Here is a 20,292-nt window from a genome sequence, read left to right as displayed (position 1 = left end):
ATAAGTTTTTGGGTGCCAAACTTATCTACTGAATATTGATTTTACATATTTTCCAAAGTGTAAGTTTTGGGAGGTGTTTCAGAGATGTAAATTAGTTACTTAGAACAGCTTCTGAAAGAGAGAGAGAGAAAGAACATTACATTATGATTCCCAATTCTTTTCAATAATTTATATTTACACAGCAGAGCATGTAAACTTGTTTCAATGAATGATTAATATAAATGAAGAGGGAGGTTAAAAGAAGAAGGGATGTTAAAAAGCACAGTATCAGATTGGTGCATATTTTATAAATATTCTGATATACATTCTAACTAACTTTTGGAAATAAAAAAATATATTTACTCTCAAGTAGTGCCTCAAGGTTTACAGAAATGTTCACTGGAAAAGCGAAGACTATGTTAGCTAATTATGTACTTTTTGATTTTTCTTCAACTTTGCTACAAGGCATCCTCTTTGAAATTACCTCTATAAAAATCTTCCTCTCTGTCTTATGTGACTCCAATACATAGACTGTCTATCTCATCACCAGATCATTTATTTATTTCCTTATTCAACACACATGTATTTGGTGTCTCAAAAAGGCTTGACCTCATGCCAAGAAGTACAAAGGTGAATAAGGTAGATGCAGATATCAGTATCGAAAATTCACATCTTCACCTGCTAGATACAAAGTCCACTAAGCTAAAGACCACTAGAATTACTTATGTTTCCAAGAAAGAACATGACATTCATTTCACATTTATTATGTGATCGGTAGTAAGTGAGGATATTTACAAATAAATTATCTCATTTAATCTCCAAAACATGCTGTTGGCTAGTTGTTGTTAGCCACAGTCTCAGATGAGGAAACCAAAACTCAGAGACATAAAACAGTGTTCCCAATGTCCTCAGGTTGGCAAGTAGTGGACTCAATACAAATTCTGTTTCAAACCCATGTCAAACACAACTTCATTAGATCCAGAATCAATATAAGATGGTGGTCTGTTATTCTTTATTTGGCAGATAATTTCAGCCAAATTATAACTTCTCTGAGATTTCCTTTTTAAAAATGATTCTCCCCTCACCTCCTAGCTATTGTGAGAAAAAATATAAGTAAGTTATCTAAACTCTAGAGACCAAACAAATTAAATGTTCCATTTACCTGGAATAATATCAGCTTATTATTCTATGGCTATAAATGTGTTCATCTCTTCTCAGTCATAAAGTTCCTGGAGGGGAGGCCAAACCTCAGCAAGCTCATGGGGAGAAGCATATGAATTAAAGCAGACCCCCCAAGGTTTCTCCAGATTTGAAGATTTATGAGAAGGGTTACTCAGACTCAACTGAGTTTGCTTACACTTTATTTTATTACTGAGCCAACAAGCAAGCAGTGCAAAGGAGAAGATCAAAGATAGATGTGGTTGGAGTAAGTGAAACCTTACAGTGCTCTCCTTTACATCATTAAAATTTGTGATAGCAGCAGATACATAAAGTGAAGAATATGCCAGTTCAGAGGAGCCCAGGAGCCCAGTGACTTTTATCTTGCTTTAAATTAAAGTGGGTTGTTTTAACCCTCCATGTTTACTGTATTGCCATAAATAGAATTTCACTTTATATGTGCTCACCCGCTTTTGGTTTACTTTATGCTGCACCATTGAGCTTGCTCAAGACTTCAATGCAGCTAGCAGGATGCAGGCTGTCCCAGTTCAGATAATTGATATAGCTGCTGGAATGTAGCAGAGAGGAGCCAAGTAGATAAGGAGCGTGAGTGACTCCAGAGTGAAAGAGTAAGGAGGTTGCAGTGGCTTGCCTCAAGAACTGGCAGGTGCCTGAGCAGAGAGGCAGATGCTTGGGGTGTAGGGGCAGTAAGGAAGAGAGGCACACAGCAGACACTCTTCTATCTACAGGTAAGCCAAAGACAAATCGGGGTGTCCTGAACTCAACGGATGACCTTCCAAGGCACCCGGCAGAGCTAAGCCAGGGCACATGAACTCAGTGATGGGAAAGATTCCCAGAAGCCAGGCAGCTAAAATGGTTCAATCAAGAATTTTCCAAGTTAATACAAAGATTATACCCGGAGTTGGAAAATGAGGTTAAAGCAGGACAGGGAAGAACAATGTCATGTGTGCACAATTGTCAATATAAAATCCAGCCAAAGAACAGGGTGTTTTCTTGTTATGTATTCTTTTATTTCTCATTAACGCACATGGGTATTATGAGTGGGAAAGCATTAACTAACTTGTTAATGATTAATACATTAGTCTTTATAATCTAATACTCTTCATCTCAATGTGCCTTTTCATTTTTCATAGGTAGGCAGGCCCTAAGAAAGGCATTAATCATTTGTATTAAATGAGAACTTTTGTAGTCCAAAAGATGGAAATACATGCTCAGAAAGTTGCTATATATATTTTTTATAAAGTGGGAGTGGGAAGTCAGAGTTATTTCAGAAGGAACAGTGATTGTATCTGTTGAAGGTATATTTTGTGTTCATATTTGCCTTAACATACTTTTGTATGTAATGAGGCTGCCATTAAATAAAGGTTCAATGCTACCTCCTCAGACAATGTCTGCAGTTTGATGCAAACCCCACTCAGAGAAGTGAAGATATGTCATGGTCATATATCATGCCCCCGACTTGCTAGAATTCCACCGAAAGGAAATTAGAATGAATAGTTTGTATATTACAGTTGTATATAATATATTTGGAGAGCTGGAAAGATATATTAATGGGGTAGATAATGTTTACATAAGTGATTACTTTTGCTAGGCACCTTTTGAGCATTTAGCACACAGAATTATAGACATGCACACATATATTCATACACATATATTTTTCAACATTTAATATACATACAACTTTGTGGCATACATGCTTTTGTTTTATATTTTTAAGTTTCTTTTATTTATTTTGAGAGAGAAAAAAGAGCAAGCAGAGGAGGGACAGAGAGAAAGGGAGACAGAATCCCAAGCAGCTCCGCACTGTCTGCACAGAGCCCAATGCAGGGCTGAACCCACAAACCATGAGATCATGACCTGAGCTGAGATCAAGAGTCAGACGCTTAACTGACTGAGCCACCCAGGTGTCCCTGTTATCTTTATTTTAAATATGAGAAACTGAGGTTCAGGGAAATTATGTTCCCTGCCCAGAGGCAAACAGCTAATTAGTGGTAGAATTGTTATTTAATCATTGTCTGTGTGGCTCCATAAACTTGTTCTAAACCAACACCTTATGCTGCTTTTTCTTAGATATGGATAGATCTACAGATGCAGATAAAACTGAAAGTATAAAACATAAATGTCCGTACGAGACAGAAATATTCCAGTACCACCCCCCCACCCCACCGCTTACTACATTATGTAGGACAGTCAAGAAAAGATGGCTCAGAGGGAGACACAAAAGGAAACTCAAAAAGAATATGTAAAAAAGGTGTGAGGGCTGAAGTGGGGGGGAAATAGATATTTCAAAAAATAAATCGTTGAATTTATATGTGTGTGTGTTCACATGCACACATATAACAGATTTTAATAAAATTTATGGTTTTAGGGAATTTACCAAAAAATATTAATTTCTTTCTGTTATACATTCCATTGAATAGATAATATCAAAGCTATGTATGTGTTTAATATCTTGGTCCTATGTGAAAACTTTTATAAGATATAAAAAGTGATATCCAATTTTTAATTACATTCAAGACAGAAGAACATATGCTCTTAATAAAGGTATGTGTATTCAAACTGTGAAATCACTCGGAGTTTTGTGCTATTCCCAGAGGTTTATGGAACAGCAGTTGCTTACATTTCATGATTTTGTTTTTATTGGTTCAGGAGAATTTTCCCACCATTTTATAGAAGATCATTTAAAACGTATGATACTAACTTAAGGCTTTCCATTTCTTTGGAGATTGGAAAATACATGTTCTTTTATACATATTTTACTGCATAATTACTATTTTTATATACACCAGGAGAACGAGCAAAACAAGTTTATTTTATTTACCACTGTATATTCACTAGCATTGATCCTGGCAATAAATATTGAATTAAGTAAGTTAATCAAGTATATTTGAAGGGGGAAAAGTACAGGAATAAACAGTGTACCTAGATTTTCATTGTGAAGGGAGTAGATGCCCTAATTATGAGAGCTATTAGTATCCATTTAGGCTGATTCTTACCCATACTTACTAACAATCATTTAGCATGACACAAAAAAGAAAGCAATTACACATTTGCTTACCAATTTGTTTATACTCTAAATAGAAAAATAGAACATGAAATTTCAAAGTATTTGATAAATTAAGACTTCTATGTGGCATATCTTGTGAAGAATACAAAAAAGCCAGCTATAACTGATGGAATATACATTTTAAATTATGATCTAACTATAAGAGGAAATATTTTATAAAAGAACTAAAGTGAAAACTGAAGGAAGTTAAAGCAACATATGTTTGCATTTTTAATTTAAATGTAATGAAATATAAATATAATGATATTACTGGATATTTTAATTTTTCCCATTAGAGGTTCTAATTTTCCAGTAGGTTTAAGATAATGATGATAAAGGAACAAAAGAAAACTTTAGAGTGGAAAATAAAGGCACATATATTCTACAGCTAAAAATAGCAGGTAAAATTCAAGTGGATTGTTAAAACATGCCAAAGTCCTCTTTTATGTTTTATTATTAATAACTCAACCCACTTAAATGAATACCTCTATATACATGATATATGAGCAGTTTGATCGCATACTTTCTCCTGATGAGAGCTAAAGTTTACAAAGATAGCTTTTGCTTTAGAACTTCTAGAACTTTGCTTTTCGTGGGTTTTAGCTCTGCTTAACAAGCTTATTCCATCTCCACAGACTCCCAGCCATTGCCCCATTAGCCTCACATCTGGCAGGCTTTTCCCCTTTGTGCTGCCTTGGTTTCTTTGATTGCTTCATTTGGGCATAAAATCAGGCCAGTGCTACTGTCATTGCTCAGGAAACTCCTGTCTCATCTCACTACCAGGGCTGATGGGCTGATATCAGTGCAAAGGAGAGGCCACTGCCCTATTGGAACAGAAAGAGAGGTGAAAAATGTGTCTTTGCTCTTCCTTCGTGTTTTAATGTAGAAAGTACTCCTCCCTCCCACCAAATCTATATAATGTGTTATATATAATAGATCAAAGGGAAGTCTTCTTTGGAGGAGGTTTTCACATAATTAATCTCAAAAGCATTTCAAAAAAACCCAAATTATTTAATCTTCACAGCCATGTCAAGCTTCCTCCATCCATATTCCTATGACATGAACATCTATACCATCCATTTAGGGAGCCAAGTTAGAAAATATCTTCCAAGTATCTTCCTTGGCTGCTTTCCAATAAAATTATTACCTTTGTTAAAATGATATACTATTTATTATAATTAAAATTAAAATTAAATCTTAAGGGACTCTTAGGTGACTTAGTGGGTTGAGCTTCTGACTCTTGATGGGTTCAGGTGGTAATCTTGTGGTCAGGGATCAAGCCCCACATTGGGCTCTGTGCTGAGTGTGGAGCCTGCTTGTGATTCTCTCCCTCCCTCTCTCTGCCCCTTCTCTGCTCACACAGTCTCTCTCAAAGTAAATAAACATTAAAAAATAATTCTTGGGGCACCTGGGTGGCTCAGTCGGTTGAGCCTCCAACTTCGGCTCAGGTCATGATCTCGCGGTTTGTGAGCTCGAGCCCCGCATCAGGCTCTGTGCTGACAGCTCAGAGCCTGGAGCTTGCTTCAGATTCTGTGTCTCTCCATCTCTTGGCCCCTCCCCTGCTCGTGTCTGTGTCTCTCTGTCTCTCAATAATGAATAAATGTTAAAAAAATTTAAGAAAATAATTCTTACATTTTCTGCACTAGTCTGTATATTTTTTTATGAAAAGCCAGTGTAATTCCTCTAGAGACTAGTTCTCAAACTTCAGTGTTTTGGGCCCTGTATAATTACTGTCTCTGCTCTTACTGTTTTCACTGTAAAACGACTTTCTTTTTATTAATTTAAAACGGTTGCACAGGAATGAATGGGAAATAAGCCATTTGTAATAAGTGAAATTTAACCATAGCATAATGTCCTTACTCTTAGCTGCAGAATGCTCTGATTCTCCTTTTGAGGGGTAGTAAATGTCAGTGTTATGTGAAATACTTTTTCCTTACTGATATAACCAGAAATACTGAAAAAAATCTAAAAAGTGACCAAGTTTCGGTTTATGAAGTTAAATGTTTTGCAGTTTCTCTGCATTTGCAACAATTTAAATTCTTGCTCATCTTCAGAGAATGTTATCCCACACTCTGTGCTTCATACAGACAAGACACCTGTTTTGTATTAACGATTATATCCATAAAGCATTGAATTAGACTGCTAGTTTTATTGATTTAATTACAGTTTTGAAATGTCCTAGAGTAGAGCTTACATATACACACAGTCTGAAGGTAGGCATTAAGAGTCTAATATGTTACCTCTTATTTATGAAGGGATCCATATATTCTGTATCTTTCTGTTTTCATGTGCATGGCTTTAATTTTTAAGGCCATATCATGATCCATAACAGTTTCTGGAATTCATTCACATCATCTCTCATGGACAGCAGAAATGAGAAAGGAAAGACAGCCCCCCACCCCCAAGGCAACTTCCTTTCAGCATCTTTGGACTTCCAGACAAGGTGTTTGTTTATGTCTCATTGACTAGAAAGTATAGTCATATGGCCACTCCTACTTGAAAGGGTGAATGGGAAGTATCCTTTGGGCTAAGTGCAACCTCCAAATAATATCATTGTTAAGATACCAAGAAACAGAGGTCAATGGCTGCAACTAATGTTATCTAACCTCGTAATAACTCCTGGCAGGGCCTAACCATATTTTAAAAAATAAGTCCACTAATGTATAACAAAATAACACATTATGTCTAAAATGGAAATTTATCCTGTGAATCCAAGGTTGGTTTAAAATTAGATCAATTTAATTGATCACGTGTAAGCATTAACACATATATATGTTAATGTTATGTTAATATATAAAGTTGATATGTTAAACTTTCCCAATCTTGTAAAGAACATGTAAAAGGTGCCATGCAAGCATCAGACTTAGTGGTGAATATTCGAAAGCGTGCATCCCCTTGAGATGCGGAATAAGACAATTATGTCCTCTATCATCAATTCAGTTCCAAGGTGTTTTGGACAATCGATTCAATACAGTTAAACAAGTAAATATTATAAAGTTTGAAAAGAAATAAAGGAGAAAGTATCCATAGATACATTATTACAGTTAATAAGAACTTGAGCAAGATTAGTGGTATAAAATCAACATATACACTTCAGTATTATGCCAGCAAAGTTTTAGAAAGTGGAAATTTATTTTTAAAATACACTTTATTTTTATTTTTTATTTTTTTTTCATAATTGAGTTTTTATTTGTTGTTCTGAGGATCAGTACAGACAATTCAATTTGTACATAATTCTTAACGTACGTACCGAAAACCTACAAAAACCATGTAGTTGTGGTTCTTTTCTCAAAGTTATTCCAGTGACCTTCCAGCTTAAAATTTGGAGGCAAATTTCCCTTAACGGTATATCAAGTACCGGTATCTTCAAATGTTGATACGCTGTTACACTGTTAAGTCCCATTAATTCACAATTTAATGTCATATACGCTACATACTCAAATTTTCAATCTCGCACAGCACATTAGCAAAGTTACTAGGAAACTGGACTACCACGACCAAGATGTTACAGAATGCACAAAATTCTGACAGGGAGACAGCCAAGATCAAGGAGTGGTTTTCTTTAGCAAAGAATTCTACCAAAAACAACATGGGAATAGAAGTAATTTAAAATGTTCAAGACATATTAAATGCACAACTGACTCCAAATTGCCATTTAGTATGCTTGGTATTATAGGATATAAAAACTACCCCATCTATGGAATGTTAAGCTGACACCCAAGACGATCAAAGCCTCACATATTCAATATCCCACTATTTTCTGGTTGTACCAAAAAATAAACAACCAGCAAAAGATTTCACCTCTTAAAAAAAAAGCATTTACCCTTAAAAAATGGGATGAGATGGGATTCCCTCCTTCTTAAAAATGTTTTGTAGAGCTACTAAAAAACTTGCATTTATAAAATAGTTGATAAAAATATTCCTCTGGATTGTACAAGAAGGGAGACAGGGACCACTGGTAAGACATGGGATATGATACTAAACAGACTTGGCTTCTTTCTCTCCTGCTTCATCAGAGGGTGGACTCTCCTCGTTTTTTGTTTCTCCGTTTTCTGCAGTTAAGTCTTCTTTTGTTTCTTTGTTAGCCACTTCAGCCTGTTTTCCCTTTGCTCCCCTTTTCCCCTTTGTTTGCACTTTTTTGTCTGAAGATTTCCCCTTTCCCGCCGCCTTTTGTGGCTTCGCTTCCACTTTTGCAGAAGCAGGTTTAGCTGACAACCTCGCCGACCTCCTCTTGGGCTCCTCCTTCGCCGCCCCTTAGGTGGAGCTGGCCTTCCTCTTGGGCATCTTGGGGGCGGGGCGGGTGCGTGCGGGTGCCTATGGGCCGCCACTCACTGAGAGCCTTCGAGAAGCTGGTCTGCCTCTACATTTTATTTTTAATTTTTTAATTTTAATTATTATTTCTTTTGAGAGAGACAGAGACAGCGTGTGAGCAGGGTAGGGGCAGAAAGGGAGGGAAAGACATCGAGTCTCAGGCAAGCCCTACATTTTTAATTATTCTCAGCAAGAGTTCTAAAGCTATGGCAAAGATTGGGCTATTTCATTGGTGTTCAAATCAAGAGTCTTTTGATGAAAATGAAAATGGTTAGATAAAGCACTGAAAATAATACAAAAAAGGATCTATCTCTGAGAAAATTGAGAATATGGAGTGAATGCTTCAGTTAATGGATGAAAGAAAAGCATATGACTCGGGAAGAAGGAGCCAAATGGAGGAGATTGGATTCTTGTTACTGATGGAGAGCTTAAGTGAGTAATCATGGAATCTTGCTTAATGGTTCCTTGAATTGTAATGAATTTAGGTCTGCTCTCCACAAAGCCCTGGGTAATTTGTTCTCTTATTTGACTAATGCATGCTTTCTTACTTTACCTGCCCATACCCTACCTCACTCTTGAAGTAGCTGTGGAAGAGTATATGTTTAGCAATAGCACATATTTAAAAGAGTCTATGCCTTTAGTATGGTTGCTTGGGAAATAGAATTTATCCAAAAACAGAAAATTTGAACTTGATTATGGCATTACTATAAGGTGAAAAATACAATTTCTATACTCAACATGGGGTGGAAGTTGAATTACTTACCACAGGCATTAGTGGAACAACTTAAAAATCCTATATATTCTCTTATTACGCAGGAGTGTGGTCACGGAGATAAAAAATGACAACTACAACTGTGCACCCTAGAAAGCAGGGCAAAATAATTCAAGATTGACCTCAGAGTGCTCTTCCTAGGAGTTCTTACCAGCTAAAAACGCAGCATGGTGGGTGTTAGCCCTCATCAGGTTGGCAATCATATTTATAACCTAGAGACTCACATACAAAAAGGAAACAAAAAGTAGCCTATCAGTAGAGTAACGCATAAGGTTCATAAGATTCACTAGTCTTATCACATACTCCACTGTGCAAGTGTGTGGTAAAGCGCCAGCCAGGGTCATCATATTAAGTGGCTGCAATGCTGCCTGGCAGTATTTCTGAAATTTTGATCTTTACCAAAAGATGGCACTGCCAGTGTTCTGTTTGTACCACTGGTTTTACATAGGTTACGTTGGTAGTGATCATCTTCTCTAGACTGAAGACTGCTAAATGATAATATCTAGACTGGGCTGGGAATAAAACTAGAAGACACATGGAAAACTGGAGTTTGTGAATTCTGAGGCTAATCAGAGAAAGATAAATTTGGCCATAGGATACACCTCTGGATGATTATTTTGAAATAGCATTGGATTACTCTCTGGATAGAGATTTAATTATTGGGTTGTTGTATTTGTGGTTGCTAGGTAATATTAGTAGGGAATATTGGAAAATACATGTTTTGGATGAAAAATGTGTGCGTATTTACAACTAACAAGGTGTATAATGTATAATATTAAGAAAAACTGCCTCAGCTGTGGTTTATTGAAGAGATAATTTGTAATACATTGTCTAAGGTATTGTTTGAATATGACTTAAGTAGTTGTTTGTTCATTTTGGGTTTGTGTGTGTGTGTGTGTGTGTGTGTGTGTGTGTGTGTGTATCTTGTGACTCTCTTTCCAAAGGCCAGGGATGATTGAACTATACATAGCTTCCTTATGCAAAATAAGAGCTCACTTGTTGGCCAGCATGTTAGGACGTGACATAGTGTGAAAACACACAAAAAAGGTTTTGAAAAACAAGGGCTCAAAATATCTGTAAACAAGGATAGAGTTAACAATCCTTGTGAATCAGTCTTCTTGTTTTTGGAACTTCAACTTACAGTATAATGAAACTCTTAACCTTGTAACAAGAATAGGAATGAAAAAGCAAGAAAAAGCAGATTTATGGAGAGTTTTTTAGCTAAGTTAAAAATGAAATGCTTGAGGGGTGCCTGGGTGGCTCAGTTGGTTAAGCATAGGACTCTTGATTTTGGTTCAGCTCATGATCCCAAGATTGTGGGATCAAGCCCTGCGTTGGGCTCCGTGCTGAGTGTGAAACCTGCTTGAGATTCTCTCCTCTCTCTCTCTACCCTTCTCCAGCTCTCTCTCTCAATAAACAAACAAACAAACAAACATTAAAAAAAATAAAGTACTTGACAGCCATTCTCAACATGGCTGTGTTATTAGAATCCCCTAGAAAGATTTTAAAAAGTACCAATGCCAGGGCCCCTTTGCAGATCCCTTTGGACCTAGATGTGAGAATGTATTTTTTAAGATCTTCCTGACGTGACATGCAGCTCACATTGAGAATAAATGCACTACACTCAAATTCCTATAGTAAAAATCCCTGGATCAGTAGACTTACGTTTAGTTTGAGTTCAGAAGGCCTGCTGTATTGGAATAAGTTTCAGCTGTCTGTAACAGAAACCTCCGGAAATCTAAACGTCCAAAGCTAGTGAAGTGACTCTGTTGTTGTCAGGAACTTGCTCTCCCTGTTGAGATCCTCTTACGGAGGGAAAAGAGAACAGATACTGAGGAAGCAGCCAACATCACAAGAGACTAAGAAGTGCTATTTTCTGCTCTCTGATTCCATGAGAGCCCCTTCTGAAAGGCATTTGAAGAATCTTGTGTAAAACAAAGTTAAACACTTGCCTTTATTGCAGAAGTTTTCAGTCTTTAACATATAGAAAAGCAACTGAATTTCCAAGAGAAATCGACCATTTGGTGATCTCCACATTTACTTGAGAAGTTTTTAAGAATAAAATCTAGTATTCTCTCTCCCTCCTCCCCCACCCCACGCACAGTAAAAATAAACAGAAAGTTCCTTTTGAGAAACACTCCAATACACATATTCATCATACAAATACAGGTTTCTCCCACTATCCAAAAGTAGAGCATTCCTATGAAACTTTTTATAAGCCTAAATGCTATAAAGCATGGAAGCAATTTCCATTAATGGACACATTTCGAGCATTCCCAGACCCCCAAAATAAACTCCTTCTTTGGCTTTTAGGACACATCTTGCTAATGGATGCACAGAAAAAAATCGAGATAAAGCACAGATGCTCACAGAGTTCAAAGCTCTGACTGCTAGTTGCTGAGATGCTGATTGTGGTTCCTGGGGAACTTGCTGGCTGGGGCCAGTCTCTCTGTTGGCAGAACGTGCTCCCTCTCTAAGGGCTAGCTGCAAAACAAATGCTGAACACTGCTTTTGCTTTTTGTATTTTTTCATAAAGGCAAAAATGCTCTTTGGATTTCTTTTGGTAGGTGAAAATAGGTGCTGACAGTAGGGCTTCAAAGTGAAGTAACGTGATGTGAACTTTCGAAAAGCAGGAGTAACTGTATATGGTAGTTATCCCTGTTTCCTCATATCGGTCTACTACTACTTTCTAAGTAAAGGAGAGATTCTTGGACTTAGATATTTCAGGATATCAAAAATAAGTTTTAAAATATATAATTATGTTAGTTATTTTATATTTAGTTTTACTTTTATAGGAATCTATTATTCCTGCTCCATTTTCAAATAACCCCAGGGAAAATGTGGCAGTTAGTCATGCATCATCCCATGCTTCGTTCGTCCCTAATACTGCTATTTGAACAGAAGTTCCTGGTTAATAAATTAAATAGGAGAGATTATGATATCCTGTTATAAGGAATTAATTTTCATGTTATGCCTCAAAGGAGAGATAACTCTTCCCATAGAGAAGAATTTAAAATTTCTCTTCTTTTATAAGAGTCAGGTTCCTGGTGCTTATCCCAGTGAAAATGTTCTCTAATATTATCATAAAAGTACTGTACCAATATATGTTTAGGGAGCCTAAAGGCTTGGTCGTTTGTACTCAAGTAAAGTCAGAAACTAACATTTCAGGAGCACCAGGGTGGCTCAGTCAGGTGAGCATCTGATTCTTGATTTCCATTCAGGTTGTGATACCAGGGCTGTGGGATTCTCTCTCAATCTCTCTCTCTCTCTCTCTCTCTCTCTCTCTCTCTCTCTCTCTCTCCCTCTCTCATAAAAAAAAAGATAATTAATCACTGACAGTGTTAAGCAGTGCTACTTACATGTATCACAGACTATTAAAGGGAACAAAACCTCTACTGAACTGAGCACTCAGTAGAGAAAAGATGGTATATTAAGCAAGAGTAAATCCTAAGTGTTCTTACCACACCAAAAAAGAAAAAAAAATAACTAATATGAAGTGATGGATATGTTAGTTAGCTCTGTTGTGGTGATGATTTCAAAATGTCTGTGTATACTAATTGAACATTTTATATGCCTTAAATATATGTAAGTTTGTCAGCTATACTTACTAGTTCTGGGGGAAAAAGAAAAAGAAGAAAAATTTGAGGAAAGTTAATTTGCCAAACTTGTTCACTCATATAGGTGTAAATCCTATGGAAATGTTAATAATGTAACATCTACAATCAGACAGGGTTCAGTGAGCTTGCCTCCAGGGGCTCCCACACTGCACCTAAAAGGGTCTGGAGACCCATCACTGGCCATTTCAGGTTCACAGCTGACCCCAAAGTCTGTGGGCCTATCACTTGAGGCACAAGCGTGCACGACTCTTCCAGGATCGGAGGACCACAGAAGCTGGACAGGCCTGGGCCCAGGCCTGCCTTGGTGATTTTGGACTTCACAGGGGTGTCACGGGTTCCTACCTGGATCCCTGAGTACCCATAAAGGCACGTTATCTGTGGATTGCTGCCGAATCATTGTTGCTGAGGGGAGGATATGAGTAGGAGAGCTCTTAACTTTTGTCTTGCTGACATCATTCCTCTTTGTCTTTTAATATCTCTGCCAGATTTTGTTATCAAGGTAACGCTGACAGGTGATTAGTTAGAAAATTCTCTGTGGACCACATTTATTTCTGTATGTCTGATGAGTGAGGCTCTGATGAACTTTTATTCCAGACAACCTTTACAAGTTCTTCGTACAGTGAACAGCTTTGGCAAATAGACATATTGTCTGCCTTTGGGAGGTTACTGTCTGGTAGGAACAGGTAATATCTCCCTCTAAAGCAAGGATTAGGTAGGCTTCAAAAAGATCTGAGTTCCCTAAGCCTGATGTCCTTGACCTGAAAATAACTTACTGTGTGTACTAGAGTCAACTGGCTCTCTTTATATTACACTAGGATGATGGCTTATGAGTTTAAAATATATATAAAATTAAAATACTGGCAAACAGGATAAAATTTACACAGCATATAAATGGAGTTATACTATTCTACATGCCTTACATTTTAGAGGGAGTTTTAAAATCACGAACTTTTCTTAAGTAAAAGCATACGTTATGTTCTTACATAAAAGTGTGACTTTTGTAATTCATGTAGCCACAAAAAGAATATCAAGTTAGTATACAATTAACAAGCTAATTGAAAGAAAAATGGAATAGTGAAATATTAGTTAAAAAATGTTGAGAGAGAGAAACACATTATTTATTTTTTTATTTTTTTACGTTTATTTATTTTTGAGAGAGGAAGAGAGACAGAGCATGAGTGGGGGAGGGACAGAGAAAGAGGGAGACACAGAATGGGAAGCAGGCTCCAGGCTCTGAGTGCTCAGCTCAGAGCTCGACACAGGGCTTGAACTCACAGACTGTGAGATCATGACCTGAGCCAAAGTCGGACGCTTAACCGACGGAGCCACCCAGGCGCCCCAAGAAACACATTATTAAACACGTAGTAAAATAGTAGACTTAGCTAAAACATAATGTATTAAATGTATATGTACTAATATATCCATTTATTTATTAAAAAAATAATGTTTATTTATTTTTGAGAGAGAGAGAGACAGAACGCGAATAGGTAAGGGGTAGAGAGATAGGGAGACACAGAATCCAAAGCTGGCTCCAGGCTCTGAGCGGTCAGCACAGAGCCTGAGGCAGGGCTTGAACCCAGGAAACATGAGATCATGAACTGAGCCGAAGTTAACACTTAACCGACTGAACCACCCAGGTGCCCCAATATGAGGCTAATATATTCATTTAAAAATCTCTTAAGTTCACCTGATGGCTCAGTGGGTTGAGCGCCTGACTTTGACTCAGGTCACCATCTTGCGGTTCCTGAATTTGAGCCCTGGATCCGGCTCACTGCTGTCAGCACAGAGCCTGCTTGGATTCTCTGTCCCCTTCTCTCTCTGCTCCTCCCCTGCACTCACTCTCTCTCTCTCTCTCTCTCTCTCTCTCTCTCTCTCTCTCTCTTTCTCTCTCTCTCTCTCTCTCAAAAATAAAAAAAAAATACAACTTAAAGAAAATGTGCTTAAAATCTGTTAACCTCGATCAAGATGGACAAACATTTTCTGTAAAGAACCTGGTATAAATGTTTGGATTTTGTTGGCCATATAGTTTCTATTACAGCTACTCAACTTTGCTGTTGAAGCATGAAAGTAGCCATAGACCATATGTGACTGAATGAACAGGGTTGTGTTACAGAAAATTGAGTTTACAAAATAAGGGGTGGGAAGTAGTCTGTTGACCCCAGGTCTACAACTTAAAACACTATTTAGTAATATATTCTTAATTGTTAATAAGAAATATTTAAAAATATGCATAAGAAAGCTTGAAAGTAGTAGGATAAAAATGGCAAGTATGAGGTGTGCACATATTGTTTAGCTATACTAATGGCATGTAAAACACACCTATAAAATGTATTACCAGAAACAAAGAAATCACTCCCAAATATATTAATGTCAAATAACAGAAAAACTAAAATGCTAAATTTCTATAAACCTAAACATATAATTTGAAAGTACATTAATCAAAACAACCGGACAAAAACAACAGGAGAAACAAATTTAGAAATTGGGAGATTGATCATAATTCTCTCAGTAACTGACAGGAAAAAAAAGGGCAACGTTTATTAAAAACATGAAAATTGAAATACATGAAAATTATAAAATACATTAAAATAAAAATTGTCTTAATTGACATTCACAGAACATTGTATACAATTGTTGCTGTGAATTTTGTCTTAAATTTTAAATCATTAAGATGCTATTATTATTTATAACTATCAATTTATATTTATGTTTGTTCATATATTTCCTCTTCCATTGCTTTTCATTTTTTCCTAGATATTTGTGCTTCCTTATGCCTCAAGAATGCCCTTTATTACATCCGTCAGCAAAATTCTTTTGGTGACAGTCTTTCTATTTGGTTTATCAGAAAATTTTTTGTTACCTACCTTCATTTTATAATTCTAAGCCAGTAGTTGTTTTGTTTTGGTACTTTAAAGATATAATTCCACTTGTTTTGTGGCTCTTAGTCTTTCTCTTGAGAAGCCAGTTGTAAATCTTAAATCTCTTTCCTTTAAAGAAATATGTTCCCCTTCCCTTGTCTGTTCTTTATCTTTTTGGTTTTCGGTTACGACTTGACTACCTGTTATTTTTTGTTTGTTTGTTTGTTGTTTTTTGTTTATTTTTGTATTCATCACAGATTCATTTCATTGAACTTCTTAAAATTACAGCTTTATGTCTTTTTGCAAATACTTTTTTTTTTTTTAATTTTAGAGAGAGAGAAAGAGAAAGCATGGGGAGGGGTAGAGAGCAAGGGAGATAGAATCCCAAGCAGGCTGCATGCTCAACCTAGAGCCTGCTGCAGGGCTTGACCTCATGACCCTGGAATCATGACCTGACTTGAAATCAAGAGTCAGATGGTCAACCGAGCCATCCAGGAGACCCCGTTTTGAAAATACTGTTTCTGTTATTTTTGGAATCAATCATAATATGTTAGATCTTTTCACTATGTTCCATAAATATTTTATGTTATTTTTGTTTCATTTTCAAATTAGCTTTCTCTGTATGTTTTAATCTGGATATTTTCTGCTGTGCTATTTTACAGTTGATTTTTTCCTTCTTCAACTATATCTCATCAACTGTTAAATCTATCCATTGAGTCCTAACTTTTAGATGTCATTTTGGGTTCTTAAATATCCATTTGAGAACATCAATTATACTCCAACTATTTCATTATATTCTCCAGCTTGTTATTAATTTGTTGAATTAATTAATCACAGATATTGGGCCTGCTTGAAAATAAGTTTGAGTTTTTGTAAGACCTGTTTTTTTTTTTTATAGTTTCCTCTTATGCCTGTGCTATAGCCTGTGGTAGTTAAAACTGAAAACCCAAGTTATTTATCAATAATCCTCTTTTTTGCTGACCTTGGAACTACCCATCCCTTGTGAATGGCTAAAGCTCTGTTCAGCCTCAAGGGAGAGAGTAAGCCTAAATATTTTGCTTCCCTTTTTCTTTAAATTCTAGGTATTAGAATTCCTTGATACCTTACTAGAATTTTGACACTTTCATGTAGGTTTTAGTTCCCAACTGTGTCTATTTTTTCTAGGTGTTCTTAGTGGGAGTGCATTCACATTAAGCTAATCCATGATCACTAAAAGCAAAAGTACTCTTTGCCTACATTTTTGGTATTGACCTTTACTGGGATGGGAAAAACTAGAAGGGAAATAGTTTGGTGTTTATAAACATTTGACCTTAAACAAGATAGAGTTGAGATGCAAATGGGATACATGAATAAAATTTTCTGATGGCAGTTGGATATACAGATTTATCATTTGGATGATTTTAGTTATAATTTTGATAATTAAATCCAGTGAGATGTAAGTTCTTCTAGGAATAGAGCTTTAGATACCAAGTATAAAAGAGGGTTTAGATAAAAGTTCTATGGAATTGCAAGATTCAGATTATAATGGAGAGGAAGGATGCTGTTAAGGAAAATCTTAAGCAAGCAAAGAGGAAGGAATGAAGTCAAGATAATATGTTGATCTGAAAACTAACAAAAGAAAAATATTTCAAGAAGGAAACAATAATCAATTGTGACAAATTAAGCTGTACATTTCATTAAGATGAATCCAAAAATGTATCAAGTGGACGTAGAATTTGTAATGAAGTTTTTCTATTAGAATCATGGGGTAAAACAAACAGAAAAAACAGCGGAAATGGGATAAAAATGAATGGAATACTATAATTTCCAGTAATTTTATGAACTAGAAAGGCTTTTAAAAACCTCCTACTCTAAAACAGCAAGTAATATTGTGCACAGTATAACAAGGAACATTTTACATGCAAAAGTAAGTTTGCAGAAACATAAGAAAAAATCCCTAGAGGCTAGAAACAAAAAAAGACCTGTAAATAAGGCTATGAGTTGAAACAAAAATTTCTGCTGCCCATCTCTGCAACAAAAGACTTACATTTGAAACACTGCATAATAATATTACAAAATATAATAGACATATTAGACAATTCTTGAAAATAAATAATAAAATCACCCAAAAATGTGTTAGGTGGTGCTAAAACATAAATTAGAGTAAATATTTTTAAATGCATATATTTAAATGGAAATGATCGGAAATAATGGGCTGGACTCAGACATAGGATATAAGAAAAGGATAAACAACAAATCTAAAGGGAGTAGGAACGGGAAAATATAAAGTTCAAAAACAATATATGGAAAATAAATTAAAAGACTCAATATAGTTTAAGGGTGATTATTTCAGAAGATAAATACAAAATTCTCTCTGAAATTGGCAAGAAAATGCACAAGAAATGTAGAAAAAGATCTTTTAAAAATTAAAAAAAGAAAAGAACTATTAACCAATGGATTTGGAATGTTGATGGTTAAATACATTTGCAAATTGAATGATTTTATCAAAAGCTAGTAGTTACTAGAATTTATTAAAAGAAATAGAAAGGCTGAATAAATATATAATGATTAGGAAAGTGGATTCATGGGGATCTGGGTGGCTCAGTCAGTTGAGGGACCAACTTCAGTTCAGGTCATGATCTCAGGGTTTGTAAATTCGAGCCCTGCATAGGGCTCTCTGCTGTCTGTGCAGAGACGGCTTCAGATCCTCTGTTCCTCTCTCTCTCTCTGCTTGTGCTTCCTCTCTCAACAATAAATAAAACATTTAAAAAGAGTGGATTCAGTAGTAAAATTATCTACAAAAGTAAAATGAGTACACAAAATAAGTAACAACAATAAAACATCAATCAGATAGTAACTTTATAGTATGTTTTCACTAACATTCTAAGGACATATTTTTCTAAACCTGTGCAAATTCTTTAAGATGATAGACACAATTTTATTAAGATTGTATAACCTTGATTACAAAAAACAGTGTTCGAAGTTTATAAATTTGTAGATTACACTGTTATTAGTTATTAGCAGATACATCAATATGAAAAGAAAACAAAAGCAACCTAAATCCACCAAAGTATAAGAAACCTAGTATATAATGTTCAAATTGGGTTGTTTCAAGGAGTAAAAGACTGTTTGAGACTTAAAAATCTATTGATGCAAGTTATCACATTAACAGAATAAGGGTGAAAAGGATGACAAATGATTCTTCTCAATAGATGTAGAAAAGGACTTCAGTAAAATTTAAAAAGTCATACAAACTTTAAAATTTTGGATCAAACAAGGACATCCCTAATTTTGAAAAGAGGTATTGATCAAAAGTCAATAGGATCTCTATACATAATGATCAAACATAAAAGACTTGAGTTTGAAAACATAAATAATTTAAGGTGCCTAGATAATCACTTCTTTTTCAGTATTGTCCTCCAAACCCTCCAAGTACAGCAAGAAAGAAGAGCATAAAGATTCATAAGGGTGAAGCAAGAAAAGTATTATTTTCAGGTTATCAGTCTTTTCATATAAACATAAAAGAATATATAGGCACATTTTTTTGTATTAGCAGTGTTATTAAATATATAATCATCAAAATAAATTTCAACTTATATACCAGCACCAAACAATTATAGAAACATACTTAAATAAACTATAATGTCAGCAGAAACAAATTTGATGAGGATTAAATCTATCAGAATATAGTCTAATAGGCATACTTGTGAAGAATGGAGACTACAAGACAGTCGAATAGATCTATCAAAACTTGAAAATTACAAAATTAGCATTTCAGATCATGAATGATCATTAAATAAATAGTTTGGTACAACTGAATGTACTTTAACCACATATCTGACATATTAAAAATTAGTCCAGAATTAAATCTTAAATGTAAAAGTAAAATCTTTAATATTAAAAAATATATTCATCTAAATATCTTTATAAAGGAAGGACTTGTTCAACAGCACATTTGGTGAAAGCAGCAAAAGATATGATTGACACATTTTGTTACATTTATATTAAAAGGATAAAAGGGATGTGAAGGATGTGAAAATACAAGTTTACACACAAATGTAAAGACATGAAGATACCATGTTTAAAATATAATAGGCAAACATCTTCAAAATAAAACCCGATTGTTAAAAAAGTTCTTTTTTACATAATCTGCATAATCAGAAGATAAATATAGAAACTAGTTATAAATCTTTAGACTATACAAAAAAAAAACTGTGTTCCAAATGCTAAATACCAAAATTACTTGCCTGTGTGTGTTGTGTGCATGTATCAATTTTTAGCAAAACTGAAAAACTATTCTTGCACATGCTGATGAATATGGAATACCTTCTTGGAGTACCTGTCTAAACAAGACCTCAAGAGTAATTTCTTAACAGCATTTTAAGAAGAATGAAAAAGTCTGAGGATGTCAAAAGTTTTAGTGGAGATCTAAAAACTGTTACCTATTGTATAAATTAGTCTAATGAATGAAAAATTAATTACTTTTTCACTAAGCTTATAAAACTAGCACAACCCAATTTGCAGCAAAGTACATAATACAGAAAATACAAA

General features: G+C 35.3%; 1 long non-coding RNA gene and 1 pseudogene across 2 annotated transcripts in view; one reads left to right on the top strand and one right to left on the bottom strand.

The window, feature by feature from the left end:
• LOC111558377 overlaps window positions 1–20,292 on the top strand; it is a 540,126-nt gene that overhangs the window by 309,603 nt on the left and 210,231 nt on the right. The gene's annotated exons all lie outside the window — the stretch shown is intronic.
• LOC101090668 lies at window positions 7,602–8,488 on the bottom strand (annotated as a pseudogene).

The sequence above is a fragment of the Felis catus genome, chromosome F1 (assembly GCF_018350175.1).
Source record: "Felis catus isolate Fca126 chromosome F1, F.catus_Fca126_mat1.0, whole genome shotgun sequence".
Taxonomy (NCBI): Eukaryota; Metazoa; Chordata; class Mammalia; order Carnivora; family Felidae; genus Felis; species Felis catus.
This window is presented reverse-complemented; position numbering and strand designations above follow the sequence as displayed.